Source organism: Leucopleurus acutus (assembly GCF_964270905.1).
Source record: "Leucopleurus acutus genome assembly, chromosome: 4".
Classification (NCBI taxonomy): Eukaryota; Metazoa; Chordata; class Mammalia; order Artiodactyla; family Delphinidae; genus Leucopleurus; species Leucopleurus acutus.
The window spans coordinates 103,891,092-103,909,175 of record NC_139146.1 but is presented as its reverse complement, the minus strand read 5'-3'; positions in this window follow the sequence as shown (position 1 = coordinate 103,909,175).

The following is an 18,084-nucleotide window of genomic DNA, read 5'->3' as shown; positions in this document are numbered from 1 at the left end:
TCCAGGTTTTTAGATACCGCCAGTATCTTGGCCAGATGTGGCAGTGGGCCAAGCCCCTTGGTGACTGTAGTTTATCCTACCTGGATGGCATTCTTGCGTTGTTCCATTTCAAGTGGTCCCAGTTTTTGCACTAATTCTCCAATGGCGATTCACCTTTCACCGGGAATGGAAAGGTCAAAGGGTTTAGCTCAATTAGGGAGTTCCAGGGCAAGGGTCTGAATTGACTGCTCTTTCCATTCTTGAAAGGCCACTTCTGGATTCTGTTCCAAAGGATCATCATCTTTTCCTTTCAGTGTTTCATATAGAGGCCCAGCTAGTAGACTGTAGTTAGGGATCCAGAAGCAGCAAACCCTGGCCTCCCCAGGAACCCCTAAGCTGTCTTCTAGTTTTAGAAAGGGGTAAGGCTGCAAATGGTTTCTTCCCTTTCCTGGGATGGGCTTCTCTGACCTTGTGTGAGAATGAAGCCCAGGCAGGTCACCGCAGTCTGTGATATTTGAGCTTTTTCTTGGACAACTTCTATCCTTTATTGGCTTGGTAGTTCAGAGGCCTCCTTAGTAGGGCTGGCGATCAGAATGTCGTCTGCATATTGAAGGAGGGTTTCCTTTTCCAGAGGTAGAACTTTTCGGTCGTTAGCTAAGCTTTCCCCAAAGATGGTGTGGGAATTTTTGAACCCTTGGGGCAAGACGGCCCGGAAGTATTGTTTTAGTTGTATGTTGAGTCCTGCCACTCACAAGCCAAAATTTCTTGTGACTCTGGGACTAATGGAATACAAAAGAAGGCATCATTGAAGACTAATACAGAATACCATGTCCTGGTGGTTGGTAGAATGACCAGCAGGGTGTAGGAATCAGGAGTAACTGGAGGTATATCCTTGGTGGCTTCACTGACTGTCCTGACATCCTTTACCAGGTCCCCAGCAGCCCATGGGGCTCTCGTGGTCAGGCCAATCCCAGGATATGAAGCTCTCCTGGGCAGGTACCCCACCCCCAACCCAGCCCACGGGGCTCTCATGGTCAGGCCCCTCCCAGGATACAGAGCTACCCTTGCAGGTACCGTGGCAGGGCTGGGCACACAGGAACCGTGCACATAGCCCTCATTGAAGAGCACCCCCAGCTCACCTGTCGCTCAGAGCTGACACAGAGCACCTCAGAGCAGGACTTGAACTAACAAACAGCAGCTCCGACAGGTCTGTGACCCTGGGCATCACTCTGTGTGGCCTCCCTCCACCTGGTCTTCCAGAGACTTCCACTGCACCCAGGGCACCAGGCCTCTGTCTCCAACCACCACCCACCCCTCCTCTCCCTGACTCCTGGGTTCGTCTCATTAGGAGAGGGTTTTCTTGAAGTTGTCTCCCACTCATGGGCCAGATAAAATGATTAGAAAACAAGCCAAAGCTGCAGCCCCTTGTCTATCCTGACTCTCAGGAGCCCACACCTGTTCCTTGGACCTGGCCCGTTCAGCAAGTTCCATTTTCTGCAACTGTGAGCCCCTGAGGGGTGATGATTGGCTACCTGGGCAGCCTTACCATGCCGGCCAGCCCTCCCCAGGTGTGCCTGGGTTGAGATCAATATAAATACCACTCCAGGCAGCAAAAGCCCCTGCAGCTGTGCCTGACGCCATTTTCTCTGCCCTGTCAGCAGTCTCGGGGCTGGGCTGGTGGGAGGGAGTGAGAGGCCACGGCTTTGTGGGTGGCCCAGTGTGAGTGGGGCTCTGCTGGACTTTCTGCAGCAGTTGCCAGGCTGCCACCTGCTAAAGAAGAGGATGTGTCACCCATACCTGCTGCTGGAATTTCTCCCTGGGCAGAGGTGAGGAAGGAAAAAAGCAGTGGGGGCAGGGACAGGACGGGTATCTCAGGCAGGGAAATGGAAATCTTCCAGAAGAGCACCCAGGGCCAGGACCATCCTGGCTGGCCTGCAGGCACCAAGTCAGCTGGCATGCTGTCACTCGTGTGGCTCCATGGCCCTTCCTCTAGGCTTTCAAGTCCTTGTATATATTCAGGTGTTTTACCTGGGAAGGGTGGGAACAGTTCAGCAGCAACTGGCCTGGGGCTCAGCTCACGTTTACTCACAGATGCCTCGGCACGGTGCCCCAGCTTTGCAATGAGGACGCTTGTTGTGTGGGGGCTGCTGGCTGAATGGGAGACGATTCCCCACCACTGACCAACTTCAGAATTGTTTACAACTGGAGCAAGTGCCCTGATACGGTTTTCCTCTGAGTAACTGGTGGGTTCTGTTTTTTTTTTCTCTTTTTCGTTTTTGGTTCAAGGTAGATTTTATTCCTCTTTTTTGTATTTACAGATATAAGCATGGAAATAATTTATTCATATAAATACATGTATGTGAAGGGAATAATTGTTTTTTCTGTTTTATTTTTTAAATTTTATTTCTTTTTAATTTTGAATTTTATTTTATATTTTTATACAGCAGGTTCTCATTGGTTATCTATTTTATACATATAAATGTTTACATGCCAATCCCAATCTCTCAACTCCTCCCACCACCACCCCTCCAAGAGCTTTCCCCCCTTGTTGTCCATACGATTGTTGTCTACATCTGTTGCTCTATTTATGCCTTGCAAAACGGTTAATCTGTACAGTTTTTCTAGGTTCCACATATATGCATGAATATACAAGATTTGTTTTTCTCTTTCTGACTTACTTCACTCTGTATGACAGTCTCTAGATCCATCGACGTCTCTACAAATGACCCAATTTCATTCCTTTCATGGCTTAGTAATATTCCATTTTATATATGTACCACAGCTTTATGCATTCGTCTGTCTGTGGGCATTTAGGTTGCTTCCATTACCTCGATATTGTAAATAGTGATGCAATGAACATTGCGGTGAATGTCTCTTTTTGATTTATGGTTTTGTCTGAGTATATGTCCAGTCCTGGGATTGCTGTATCATATGGTAATTCTATTATTAGTTTCTTAAGAAACTCCATATTGTTCTCCATAGTGACTGTATCAATTTATATTCCCAACAATAGTGGAAGAGGCTTCCTTTTCTCCACACCCTTTCCAGCATTTGTTGTTTGTAGATTTTCAGATGATGCCCATTCTAACAGGTGTGAGGTGATACCTCATTGTTGAGTCCATTTCGTTGAGCAAGGGGTAGGTCTTGTCTATTACATATTTGGCTTATGGAACGGTATCTGTGCTAATTTCAAACTCTGGTTTTATGCAGCACCCCAACTCACCTTTCCCCTTAAGCAAGCATAAGTTGGTTTTCTAAACTTGAGACCCTGTTCTGTTTTGTAATTCAGTTCATGTGTAGCCAAGTTTACATTCCGTGCATTAGTGATACCTTATGATGTTTCTTTTTCTGTGTGACTTATTTCACTTAGAATCATCATGCCTCAATCCACTCATTATGCTGGTACAGGCCTGGTGACACAGATTTCATTGCTGAGTGGTATTGTGTTGTACATAAGTACCGCAACTTCTTTATCAATTATTTGTTCTCTGGGATATTTAACTTGTACTGTAGAAGAGGCTCCTGTAAACAGAGCCGTTGTAAATTTTGGGGTGGCTGTGTCTTTTTGATTTTAATTTCCCTAAGCTATAGGACCATAAGTGGAAATGCCCTAGACTCTGTTGCTTTGTTTTTCAGATGTATCAGGAAACACCATACACTTCTCCAGAGTGGCTGTTGGCAATGTACATCCCGCCCATCAGCATAACAAGGCTCCTTTTTCCCCATGGCCTGTCTTGCCTTTCTGGATTTTACACTTTTCTCAGATGGCCCTTTAGACCGGGGGGAAGTGACACTTCATAGTAGTTCGGATTTCCATTGCAAGCTTGCTTGGTTTGCCAAAAAGGGCGTATGTGTTTGTTCCTGAATATATTCAGGAACAAACTCATACGCCCTTTGTTGCCAAGTGCATCATTGTCGATGTTCTGCCTCTTTTCCTATGCTTTAAATGCAATTCCAGTCTACCTCCTGAAATCGGTTTCCTGCAATTCTGCCCCGCTTTCAAGTCCTCTTCGCAGCCTTACTTCAATATATTTTTGGACGTTATCTGTCATTTATAACTCTGCAGGTTTGTGAATTACAGGGCCCCTGAGCTCCTTTCTTCAACTCGCTTTCTTGTGAGCTGGCCGCAAACCCGCAAGACTGCTTCAGGCCCTAATCTGCTTCTGGCAGGGCACGCTGAGCCTTTGGTTAATTCCTCTTCCTGGTGGGAAATGAGTGTTAAATATGCCCGTCCAGACACCTACCTCACTCTCAACCCCTTGGTGATGTGGGTCCTCTGGTTTGTGGCCACTTTTGCTGGGTTCCTCACCTTTCGATGATGTGGCCCCACTAGTGTGAGGACACTCCTGCTTGGTTCTCATCCACGTGGTTATGTGGACCCCCTGGTGAGAGTCTGTTCCTGGCTTTGTTCCTCACCCACCTGTGAGGGAGACCCTCTGCTGATAGGTCACCCCTGCATGGCTGGCACACATTGCCTTGGTGAAGTCAGCCGTGTGGTGGCAGTTGGAGCGTGCTGGGAATCTCTTCCCCCCGGTGATGAGGGCCCTCTTGCGTCAGGCCCTAACTGCTGGGCTCACCAACTTTTCTTAGTGAGCCCAGTGATGCTTTGGCACTCCTCTTAGGATCCCATCTCCATGGGGATGTGGGCCTTCTGCTCTGAGGTCCCAACGGCTGGGTTGTTCACATTTTCATGATGTGGGCTCTCTGGTGTTAGTTCACAGAAGCCTGGATCCCATAGCCTCTGTGCTCTTGGCTGCCTGCTGGGAGGTTCCAACTGCTGGATTCCTCACTTTTTTAATTTTTTGGGCCCTCTGTTGTGAGGATCCTCCTGCCTGCCTCACTCCCAGCCCCTTCGTGATGTGTGTCGTCTGGTTTGAGGCCACATGTGCTGGGTTCCTCACCTTTTGATGATGTGGGACCAATGGTCTTAGGAGACTCCTGCCTGGTTCACATCCCCTTGGTGATGTGGGTCCTCTGTTGAGAGTCTGATCCTGGCTGGGTTCCTCACCCATCTGTGAGGTAGGCCGTCTGATGTGAGGTCACTCTTGCCTGGCTTGCTCACCTCGCCTTGTGGACATGAGCCCTCTGGTGGCACTTGGAGCCTGCTGGGAGCCTCCTCTCCTCGGTGATGAGGGCCCTCTGGCGTCAGGCCCTAACTGCTGGGCTCCCCAACTTTTCTTAGTGAGCCCAGTGTTGCTCAAGCACTCCTCTTAGGTTCCCATCCCCATGGGGATGTGGGCCTTCTGCTCTGAGGTTCCAACGGCTGGGTTGATCACAATTTCATGATGTGGGCTCTCTGGTGTTAGTTCACTGTGGCCTGGATCCCATAGCCTCTGTGGTCTTGGCTGCCTGCTGGGAGGTTCCAACTGCTCGATTCCTCAACTTTTGTATTCTATGGGTCCTGTGTTGTGATGCTCCTCCTGCCTGCCTCACTCGCAACCCCTTCGTGATGTGGGTCTTCTGGTTTGAGGCCACATGTGCTGGGTTAGGCAACTTTCAATGATGTGGCCCCACTGGTGTGAGGACACTCCTGCCTGGTTCCCATCCCCTTGGTGATGTGGGCCTTCTGGTGACAGTCTTATCCTGGCTGGGTTCCTCACTCTTCTGTGAGGTAGGCCCTCTGCTGTGAGGTCAATCCTGCCTGACTTGCACACATCACCTTGGCGACGTGGGCCCTCTGTTGGCACATGGAACCTGCTGGGAGCCTCCTGCCCTCGGTGATGACGGCCCTCTAGCATCAGGTTCTAACTGCTGGGCTCCCCACGTTTTCTGATGTGAGCCCAGTGATGCCAGGACACTCCTGTCAGGTTCCCATCCCCATGGGGATGTGGGCTTTCTGCTCTGAGGTCCCAATGCCTGGGTTGCTCACAGTTTCATGATGTGGGCTCTCTGGTGTTAGTTAACTCCTGCCTGCATCCCATAGCTTCTGTGCTCTCGGCCGCCTGCTGGGAGGTTCCAAATGCTGGATTCCTCACTTTTTTTATTCTTTGGGCCCTCTGTTTTTAGGCTACTCCTACCTGCCTCACTCCCATCCCCTTTGTGATGTATGTCCTCTGATATGAGGCCACATGTGCTGGGTTCCTCACCTTTCGATGATGTGGCCCCACTGGTGGGAGGACAGTCCTGACTGGTTCCCATCCCCTTGGTGTTGTGGGCCCTCTGGTGAGAGTCTCATCCTGCCTCGGTTCCTCACCCTTCTGTGAGATAGGCCCTCTGCTGTGAGGTCACTACTGCCTGGCTGGTGCATGCCACCTTGTAGACGTGGGCCCTCTGTTGGCAGTTGGAACCTGCTGGGAGTCTCCTCCCCTCAGTTATGAGGGCCCCCTGGCATCAGGCCCTAACTGCTGGGCTCCTAACATTTTCTGATATGTGCTAAGTGGTGCAAAGCCACTCCTGCCAGGTTCCCATCCCAATGGGGATGTGGGCCTTCTGTTCTGAGGTCCCAACAGCTGGGCTGCTCACAGGTTCATGATGTGGGCCCTCTGCTGTGAGTTCACTGCGGCCTGGATCCCATAGCCTCGGTGCTCTGGGCCACTTGCTGGGAGGTTCCAACTGCTGGATTCCTCAACTTTTATATTCTATGGACCCTGTGTTGTGAGGCCAGTCCTGCCAGCCTCATTCCGAACCCCTTGGTGATGTGGTTCCTCTGGTTTGAGGACACATGTGCTGGGATCCTCACCTTTCGATGATGTTGTCTCACTGGTGTGGGGACACTCCTGCCTGGTTCCCATCCCCTTGGTGATGTGGGCCCTCTGGTGAGAGTCTGATCCTGGCTGTGTTCCTCACCCTTCTGTGAGGTGGGCCCTCTGCTGTGAGGTCACTCCTGCCAGGCTGGCACACATCACCTTGGTGATGTTGGCCCTCTGGTGGCAGCTGGAGCCTGCTGGGAGCCTCCTCCTCTCGGTGATGAGTGCCCTCTAGCGTCAGGCCCTAACTTCTGAGCACCCCACGTTTTCTGATGTGAGCCCAGTGATGCCAGGACACTCCTGTCATGTTCCCATCACCATGGGGATATGGGCCTTCTGCTCTGAGGTCCCAATGTCTGGGTTGCTCACAGTTTCATGATGTGGGCTGTCTGGTGTTAGTTCACTCTGGCCTGGTTCCTCTAGCCTCTGTGCTCTGGGCCGCCTGCTGGGAGGTTCCAACTGCTGGATTCCTCACCTTTCTTATTTTTGGGCCCTCTGTTATGAGGCTCCTCCTGCCTGCCTCACTCCCAGCCCCTTGGTGATGGGTGTCCTATGGTTTGAAGCCACATGTTCTGGGTTCCTCACCTTTAGATGATGTGGCCCTACTCATGTGAGGACACTCCTGCCTGGTTCCAATCCATTTGGTGATGTGGGCCCTCTGGTGCGAGTCTGATCCTGACTGGGTTCGTCACACTTCTCTGAGGTGGGCCCTCTGCTGTGAGGTCATTCGTGCCTGGTTGGCACACATCGCCTTGGCGACGTCAGCCCTCTGGTGGCAGTTGGAGCCTGCTGGGAGCCTCCTTCCCTTGGTGATGAGGGTCCTCTGGCGTCAGGCCCTAACTGCTGGTCGCTCAAAATTTTCTGATACGTTCTCAGTGGTGCGAGGACACTCCTACCAGAATTCCATCCCCATGGGGATGTGGGCCTCCTGCTCTGAGGTCCCAATGGCTGGGTTGCTCAGTTTCATGACATGGGCCCTCTTCTGTGAGTTCACTGTGGCCTGGATCCCATAGCCTCGGTGCTCTGGGCCGCCTGCTGGGAGGTTCCAACTGCTGGATTCCTCACTTTTTTATTCTATGTGCCCAGTGTTGTGAGGCTACTCCTGCCTGCCTCACTCCGAGGTCCTTGGTGATGTGGGTCCTCTGGTTTGAGGACACATGTGCTGAGTACCTCAGCTTTCGATGATGTGGCCCCACTGATGTGAAGACACTCCTGCCTGGTTCCCATCCCCTTGGTGATGTGGGCCCTCTGGTGAGAGTCTGATGTTGGCTGGGTTTCTCACCCTTCTGTGAGGTGGGACCTCTGCTGTGAGGTAACTCCTGCCTGGCATGCTCACGTTGCCTTGGCAATGTGAGCCCTCAGGTGGCAGTTGGAGCCTGCTGGGAATCTCCTCCCCTCAGTTATGAGAGCTCTGGATAAAACACATATGCCCTTTTTTGCCAAGTGCATTATTTTCCAAGTTCTGTCTCTTTTCCTATGCTTTAAGAGCTACTCCCGTGTACGTTCTGAAATCAGTTTCCAGCAATTCTGCCCCGCATTCAAGTCCTCTTCGCAGCCTTACTTCAGTATAATTTTGGATGATAGCTGTCATTTATAACTCCGCAGGTTTCTGAATTACAGTGCCCCTGAGCTCCTTTCTTCAACTCGCTTTCTTGTGAGCTGGCCGCAACACCGCAGGATCTCCTCAGGCCCTAATCTAGTTCCAGCATGGCACGCGGAGCCTTTGGTTCATTTGTCTTCCTGGTGAAAATGAGAGTTAAATTTGCCCGTCCAGACACCTACAGATAGTCTCCCATTGTTCTCCTTATTCCTGTTCATCTTCCGAATAAATTGCAAACTGGGCCAAACAGGAGGTTAAAGGCACTGACTCTCCAAGTGGGGAGAGTGTTAGTAAAGCGTCTGGAATGTTGCACCCGAGTACCAGGGGACGAAAACTGAGACACATTTGAACACGTTTCCCGATCACACGGTGGATCATACTCTGGGTTCCACATGCATGTTTAGCTGATGGAAGAATCCCTTAAACCTGGAGAGTTGAGACCCATGGAATGGGTACCATGCAATATGATTTCAAAGGGTCTGCATTTGCTCACCTAACCTCACCAATCCTATCACTGCTGCGTTTATGCCGCTGTACACACGATTGATTCTCTTTTGGAGACATATAAATCCATAGGTTTTAAGATTCTTACTAGTCAGGTATATTCTTAGGCGTTTATTATGGGGTGTTGAGTGCACTTCGTTGAGCAAGGAGTAGCTCTTGTCTATTACATATTTGGCTTACGGAACGGTATCTGTGCTAATTTCAATCTCTGGTTTTATGCAGCACCCCAACTCACCTTTCCCCTTAAGCAAGCATAAGTTGGTTTTCTACATTTGAGACCCTGTTCTGTTTTGTAATTCAGTTCCTTTGTAGCCAAGTTTACATTCCGTGTATTAGTGATATCTTATGATGCTTCTTTTTCTGTGTGACTTATTTCACTTACAATCATCGTACCTGAATCCACTCATTATGCTGCTACGGGCCTGATGACATAGATTTCATTGCTGAGTGATATTGCATTGTACGTAAGTACCACAACTTCTTTATCCATTTTTCGCTTTCTGTGATATTGAACTTGTACCCTAAACGAGGTTCTTGTAAACAGAGCCGGCCCAAACTTTGGGGTGGCTGTGTCTTTTTGATTTTAATTTCCCTAAGCTATAGGACCATATGTGGAAGTGCCCTAGGCTCTGTTGCTTTGTTTTTTAGATGTTTCAGGAAACACCATACACTTCTCCACAGTGGCTGTTGGCAATTTACATCCCGCCCATCAGCATAACAAGGCTCCCAGTTCTCCATGGCCTGTCCTGCCTTTCTGGATTTTACACTTTTTTCAGATGTCCCTTTTGACCGGGGGGCAGTGAGACTTCATTGTAGTGCAGATTTCCTTTGCAAGCTTGCTTGGTTGGCCAAAAAGGGCGTATGCGTTTTTTCCTGAATATATTCAGGAAAAAACGCATACGCCCTTTTTGGCCAAGTGCATCATTGTGGACGTTCTGCCTCTTTTCCTATGCTTTACATGCAATTCCAGTCTACCTCCTGAAATCGGTTTCCTGCAATTCTGCCCCGCTTTCAAGTCCTCTTGGCAGCCTTACTTCAATATATTTTTGGAAGATAGCTGTCATTTATAACTCTGCAGGTTTGTGAATTACAGTGCCCCTGAGCTCCTTTCTTCAACTCGCTTTCTTGTGAGCTGGCCGCAACACCGCAGGATTGCTTCAGACCCTAGTGTGGTTCCGGCATGGCATGCTGAGCCTTTGGTTAATTCCTCTTCCTGGTGGGAAATGAGAGTTAAATTTGCCTGTCCAGACACCTCCACCTAGTCTCTCATTGGTTCTCCCTATTCCTGTTCATTTTCCACAGAAATTGCAAACTGGCCAAACAGGAGGTTAAAGGCACTGACTCTCCAAGTGGGGAGAGTGTTAGTAAAGCGTCTGGAATGTTGCACCCGAGTACCAGGGGACAAAAACTGAGACACATTTGAACACGTTTCCCAATCACACCGTGGATCATACTTTGGGTTCCACATGCATGTTTTAGCTGAAGGAAAAATCCCTTAAACCTGGAGAGTTGAGACCCATGGAATGGGTACCATGCAATATGACTTCAAAGAGTCTGCATTTGCTCACCGAACCTCACCAATCCTATCACTGCTGCGCTTATGCCGCTGTACACACGCTTGATTCTCTTTCGGAGACATATAAATCCATAGGTTTTAAGATTCTTACTAGTCAGGTATATCCTTAGGCGTTTAATATGGGGTGTTGAGTCCACTTCGGTGAGCAAGTAATAGCTCTTGTCTATTATATATTTGGCTTATGGAACGGTATCTGTGCAAATTTCAATCTCTGGTTTCATGCAGCACCCCAACTCACCATTCCCCTTAAGCAAGCATAAGTTGCTTTTCTACATTTGAGACCCTGTTCTGTTTTGTAATTCAGTTCCTTTGTAGCCAAGTTTAAATTCCGTGTGTTAGTGATATCTTATGATGTTTCTTTTTCTGTGTGACTTATTTCACTTAGAATCATCGTACCTGAATCCACTCATTATGCTGCTACGGGCCTGATGACATAGATTTCATTGCTGAGTGATACTGCATTGTACGTAAGTACCGCAACTTCTTTATCCATTTTTCACTTTCTGTGATATTCAACTTGTACCCTAAACGAGGTTCTTGTAAACAGAGCCGGCCCAAACTTTGGGGTGGCTGTGTCTTTTTGATTTTAATTTCCCTAAGCTATAGGACCATAAGTGGAAGTGTCCTAGGCTCTGTTGATTAGTTTTTTGGATGTTTCAGGAAACAACATACACTTCTCCAGAGTGGGTGTTGGCAGTTTACATCCCGCCCATCAGCATAAAAAGGCTCCCAGTTCTCCATGGCCTGTCCTGCCTTTCTGGATTTTATACTTTTTTCAGATAGCCCTTTTGACCGGGGGGCAGTGAGACTTCATTGTAGTGCAGATTTCCTTTGCAAGCTTGCTTGGTTGGCCAAAAAGTGCGTATGCGTTTTTTCCTGAATATGTTCAGGAAAAAACGCATACGCACTTTTTGGCCAAGTGCATCATTGTGGACGTTCTGCCTCTTTTCCTATGCTTTACATGCAATTCCAGTCTACCTCCTGAAATCGGTTTCCTGCAATTCTGCCCCGCTTTCAAGTCCTCTTGGCAGCCTTCCTTCAATATATTTTTGGACGATAGCTATCATTTATAACTCTGCAGGTTTGTGAATTACAGTGCCCCTGAGTTCCTTCCTTCAACTCGCTTTCTTGTGAGCTGGCTGCAACACCGCAGGATTGTTTCAGGCTCTAGTGTGCTTCTGGCATGCCACGCTGAGACTTTGGTTAATTCTTCTTCCTGGTGGGAAATGAGAGTTAAATTTACCCTTCCAGACACCTCCACCTAGTCTCTCATTGGTTCTCCCTATTCCTGTTCATCTTACGCAGAAATTGCAAACTCGGCCAAACAGGAGGTTAAAGGCACTCACTCTCCAAGTGGGGAGAGTGTTAGTAAAGCGTCTGGAATGTTGCACCCGAGTACCAGGGGACGAAAACTGAGACACATTTGAACACGTTTCCCGATCACACGGTGGATCATACTCTGGGTTCCACATGCATGTTTTAGCTGAAGGAAGAATACCTTAAACCTGGAGAGTTGAGACCCATGGAATGGGTACCATGCAATATGACTTCAAAGAGTTTGCATTTGCTCACCGAACCTCACCAATCCTATCACTGCTGCGTTTATACCGCTGTACACACGCTTGATTCTCTTTCGGAGACATATAAATCCATAGGTTTTAAGATTCTTACTAGTCAGGTATATTCTTAGGCGTTTAATATGGTGTGTTGAGTCCACTTCGTTGAGCAAGTAATAGCTCTTGTCTATTACATATTTGGCTTATGGAACGGTATCTGTGCAAATTTCAATCTCTGGTTTCATGCAGCACCCCAACTCACCATTCCCCTTAAGGAAGCATAAGTTGGTTTTCTGCATTTGAGACCCTATTCTGTTTTGTAATTCAGTTCCTTTGTAGCCAAGTTTAAATTCCGTGTGTTAGTGATATCTTATGATGTTTCTTTTTCTGTGTGACTTATTTCACTTAGAATCATCATACCTGAATCCACTCATTATGCTGCTACGGGCCTGATGACATAGATTTCATTGCTGAGTGATACTGCATTGTACGTAAGTACCACAACTTCTTTATCCATTTTTCGCTTTCTGTGATATTCAACTTGTACCGTAAACGAGGTTCTTGTAAACAGAGCCGGCCCAAACTTTGGGGTGGCTGTGTCTTTTTGATTTTAATTTCCCTAAGCTATAGGACCATAAGTGGAAGTGTCCTAGGCTTTGTTGCTTTGTTTTTTGGATGTTTCAGGAAACAACATACACTTCTCCAGAGTGGGTGTTGGCAATTTACATCCCACCCATCAGCATAACAAGGCTCCCAGTTCTCCATGGCCTGTCCTGCCTTTCTGGATTTTACACTTTTTTCAGATAGCCCTTTTGAACGGGGGGCAGTGAGACTTCATTGTAGTGCAGATTTCCTTTGCAAGCTTGCTTGGTTGGCCAAAAAGGGCGTATGCGTTTTTTCCTGAATATGTTCAGGAAAAAACGCATACGCCCTTTTTGGCCAAGTGCATCATTGTGGACCTTCTGCCTCTTTTCCTATGGTTTACATGCAATTCCAGTCTACCTCCTGAAATCGGTTTCCTGCAATTCTGCCCCACTTTCAAGTCCTCTTGGCAGCCTTCCTTCAATATATTTTTGGACGATAGCTGTCATTTATAACTCTGCCGGTTTGTGAATTACAGTGCCCCTGAGTTCCTTCCTTCAACTCGCTTTCTTGTGAGCTGGCTGCAACACCGCAGGATTGTTTCAGGCCCTAGTGTGCTTCTGGCATGCCACGCTGAGCCTTTGGTTAATTCTTCTTCCTGGTGGGAAATGAGAGTTAAATTTACCCTTCCAGACACCTCCACCTAGTCTCTCATTGGTTCTCCCTATTCCTGTTCATCTTACGCAGAAATTGCAAACTCGGCCAAACAGGAGGTTAAAGGCACTCACTCTCCAAGTGGGGAGAGTGTTAGTAAAGCGTCTGGAATGTTGCACCCGAGTACCAGGGGACGAAAACTGAGACACATTTGAACACGTTTCCCGATCACACGGTGGATCATACTCTGGGTTCCACATGCATGTTTAGCTGAAGGAAGAATCCCTTAAACCTGGAGAGTTGAGACCCATGGAATGGGTACCATGCAATATGATTTCAAAGGGTCTGCATTTGCTCACCTAACCTCACCAATCCTATCACTGCTGCGTTTATGCCGCTGTACACACGATTGATTCTCTTTTGGAGACATATAAATCCATAGGTTTTAAGATTCTTACTAGTCAGGTATATTCTTAGGCGTTTATTATGGGGTGTTGAGTGCACTTCGTTGAGCAAGGAGTAGCTCTTGTCTATTACATATTTGGCGTACGGAACGGTATCTGTGCTAATTTCAATCTCTGGTTTTATGCAGCACCCCAACTCACCTTTCCCCTTAAGCAAGCATAAGTTGGTTTTCTACATTTGAGACCCTGTTCTGTTTTGTAATTCAGCTCCTTTGTAGCCAAGTTTACATTCCGTGTATTAGTGATATCTTATGATGCTTCTTTTTCTGTGTGACTTATTTCACTTACAATCATCGTACCTGAATCCACTCATTATGCTGCTACGGGCCTGATGACATAGATTTCATTGATGAGTGATTTTGCATTGTACGTAACTACCACAACTTCTTTATCCATTTTTCACTTTCTGTGATATTGAACTTGTACCGTAAACGAGGTTCTTGTAAACAGAGCCGGCCCAAACTTTGGGGTGGCTGTGTCTTTTTGATTTTAATTTCCCTAAGCTATAGGACCATATGTGGAAGTGCCCTAGGCTCTGTTGCTTTGTTTTTTAGATGTTTCAGGAAACACCATACACTTCTCCACAGTGGCTGTTGGCAATTTCCATCCCGCCCATCAGCATAACAAGGCTCCCAGTTCTCCATGGCCTGTCCTGCCTTTCTGGATTTTACACTTTTTTCAGATGGCCCTTTTGACCGGGGGGCAGTGAGACTTCATTGTAGTGCAGATTTCCTTTGCAAGCTTGCTTGGTTGGCCAAAAAGGACGTATGCGTTTTTTCCTGAATATATTCAGGAAAAAACGCATACGCCCTTTTTGGCCAAGTGCATCATTGTGGACATTCTGCCTCTTTTCCTATGCTTTACATGCAATTCCAGTCTACCTCCTGAAATCGGTTTCCTGCAATCCTGCCCTGCTTTCAACTCCTCTTGGCAGCCTTCCTTCAATATATTTTAGGACGATAGCTGTCATTTATAACTCTGCAGGTTTGTGAATTACAGTGCCCCTTAGCTCCTTTCTTCAACTCGCTTTCTTGTGAGCTGGCCGCAACACCACAGGATTGCTTCAGGCCCTAGTTTGGTTCCGGCATGGCATGTTGAGCCTTTGGTTAATTCCTCTTCCTGGTGGGAAATGAGAGTTAAATTTGCCCGTCCAGACACCTCCACCTAGTCTCTCCTTGGTTCTCCCTATTCCTGTTCATTTTCCACAGAAATTGCAAACTGGGCCAAACAGGAGTTTAAAGGCACTGACTCTCCAAGTGGGGAGAGTGTTAGTAAAGCGTCTGGAATGTTGCACCCGAGTACCAGGGGACGAAAACTGAGACACATTTGAACACGTTTCCCGATGACACCGTGGATCATACTCTGGGTTCCACATGCATGTTTTAGCTGAAGGAAGAATACCTTAAACCTGGAGAGTTGAGACCCATGGAATGGGTACCATGCAATATGACTTCAAAGAGTTTGCATTTGCTCACCGAACCTCACCAATCCTATCACTGCTGCGTTTATACCGCTGTACACACGCTTGATTCTCTTTCGGAGACATATAAATCCATAGGTTTTAAGATTCTTACTAGTCAGGTATATTCTTAGGCGTTTAATATGGTGTGTTGAGTCCACTTCGTTGAGCAAGTAATAGCTCTTGTCTATTACATATTTGGCTTATGGAACGGTATCTGTGCAAATTTCAATCTCTGGTTTCATGCAGCACCCCAACTCACCATTCCCCTTAAGGAAGCATAAGTTGGTTTTCTGCATTTGAGACCCTATTCTGTTTTGTAATTCAGTTCCTTTGTAGCCAAGTTTAAATTCCGTGTTTTAGTGATATCTTATGATGTTTCTTTTTCTGTGTGACTTATTTCACTTAGAATCATCATACCTGAATCCACTCATTATGCTGCTACGGGCCTGATGACATAGATTTCATTGCTGAGTGATACTGCATTGTACGTAAGTACCACAACTTCTTTATCCATTTTTCGCTTTCTGTGATATTCAACTTGTACCGTAAACGAGGTTCTTGTAAACAGAGCCGGCCCAAACTTTGGGGTGGCTGTGTCTTTTTGATTTTAATTTCCCTAAGCTATAGGACCATAAGTGGAAGTGTCCTAGGCTTTGTTGCTTTGTTTTTTGGATGTTTCAGGAAACAACATACACTTCTCCAGAGTGGGTGTTGGCAATTTACATCCCACCCATCAGCATAACAAGGCTCCCAGTTCTCCATGGCCTGTCCTGCCTTTCTGGATTTTACACTTTTTTCAGATAGCCCTTTTGACCGGGGGGCAGTGAGACTTCATTGTAGTGCAGATTTCCTTTGCAAGCTTGCTTGGTTGGCCAAAAAGGGCGTATGCGTTTTTTCCTGAATATGTTCAGGAAAAAACGCATACGCCCTTTTTGGCCAAGTGCATCATTGTGGACCTTCTGCCTCTTTTCCTATGGTTTACATGCAATTCCAGTCTACCTCCTGAAATCGGTTTCCTGCAATTCTGCCCCACTTTCAAGTCCTCTTGGCAGCCTTCCTTCAATATATTTTTGGACGATAGCTGTCATTTATAACTCTGCCGGTTTGTGAATTACAGTGCCCCTGAGTTCCTTCCTTCAACTCGCTTTCTTGTGAGCTGGCTGCAACACCGCAGGATTGTTTCAGGCCCTAGTGTGCTTCTGGCATGCCACGCTGAGCCTTTGGTTAATTCTTCTTCCTGGTGGGAAATGAGAGTTAAATTTACCCTTCCAGACACCTCCACCTAGTCTCTCATTGGTTCTCCCTATTCCTGTTCATCTTACGCAGAAATTGCAAACTCGGCCAAACAGGAGGTTAAAGGCACTCACTCTCCAAGTGGGGAGAGTGTTAGTAAAGCGTCTGGAATGTTGCACCCGAGTACCAGGGGACGAAAACTGAGACACATTTGAACACGTTTCCCGATCACACGGTGGATCATATTCTGGGTTCCACATGCATGTTTAGCTGAAGGAAGAATCCCTTAAACCTGGAGAGTTGAGACCCATGGAATGGGTACCATGCAATATGATTTCAAAGGGTCTGCATTTGCTCACCTAACCTCACCAATCCTATCACTGCTGCGTTTATGCCGCTGTACACACGTTTGATTCTCTTTTGGAGACATATAAATCCATAGGTTTTAAGATTCTTACTAGTCAGGTATATTCTTTGGCCTTTATTATGGGGTGTTGAGTGCACTTCGTTGAGCAAGGAGTAGCTCTTGTCTATTACATATTTGGCTTATGGAACGGTATCTGTGCTAATTTCAATCTCTGGTTTTATGCAGCACCCCAACTCACCTTTCCCCTTAAGCAAGCATAAGTTGGTTTTCTACATTTGAGACCCTGTTCTGTTTTGTAATTCAGTTCCTGTGTAGCCAAGTTTACATTCCGTGTAGTAGTGATATCTTATGATGTTTCTTTTTCTGTGTGATTTATTTCACTTAGAATCATCGTACCTGAATCCACTCATTATGCTGCTACGGGCCTGATGACATAGATTTCATTGCTGAGTGATATTGCATTGTACGTAAGTACCACAACTTCTTTATCCATTTTTCGCTTTCTGTGATATTGAACTTGTACCGTAAACGAGGTTCTTGTAAACAGAGCCGGCCCAAACTTTGGGGTGGCTGTGTCTTTTTGATTTTAATTTCCCTAAGCTATAGGACCATATGTGGAAGTGCACTAGGCTCTGTTGCTTTGTTTTTTAGATGTTTCAGGAAACACCATACACTTCTCCACAGTGGCTGTTGGCAATTTCCATCCCGCCCATCAGCATAACAAGGCTCCCAGTTCTCCATGGCCTGTCCTGCCTTTCTGGATTTTACACTTTTTTCAGATGTCCCTTTTGACCGGGGGGCAGTGAGACTTCATGGTAGTGCAGATTTCTTTTGCAAGCTTGCTTGGTTGGCCAAAAAGGGCGTATGCGTTTTTTCCTGAATATATTCAGGAAAAAACGCATACGCACTTTTTGGCCAAGTGCATCATTGTGGACGTTCTGCCTCTTTTCCTATGCTTTACATGCAATTCCAGTCTACCTCCTGAAATCGGTTTCCTGCAATTCTGCCCCGCTTTCAAGTCCTCTTGGCAGCCTTACTTCAATATATTTTTGGAAGATAGCTGTCATTTATAACTCTGCAGGTTTGTGAATTACAGTGCCCCTGAGCTCCTTTCTTCAACTCGCTTTCTTGTGAGCTGGCCGCAACACCGCAGGATTGCTTCAGACCCTAGTGTGGTTCTGGCATGGCATGCTGAGCCTTTGGTTAATTCCTCTTCCTGGTGGGAAATGAGAGTTAAATTTGCCTGTCCAGAAACCTCCAACTAGTCTCTCATTGGTTCTCCCTATTCCTGTTCATTTTCCACAGAAATTGCAAACTGGCCAAACAGGAGGTTAAAGGCACTGACTCTTCAAGTGGGGAGAGTGTTAGTAAAGCGTCTGGAATGTTGCACCCGAGTACCAGGGGACGAAAACTGAGACACA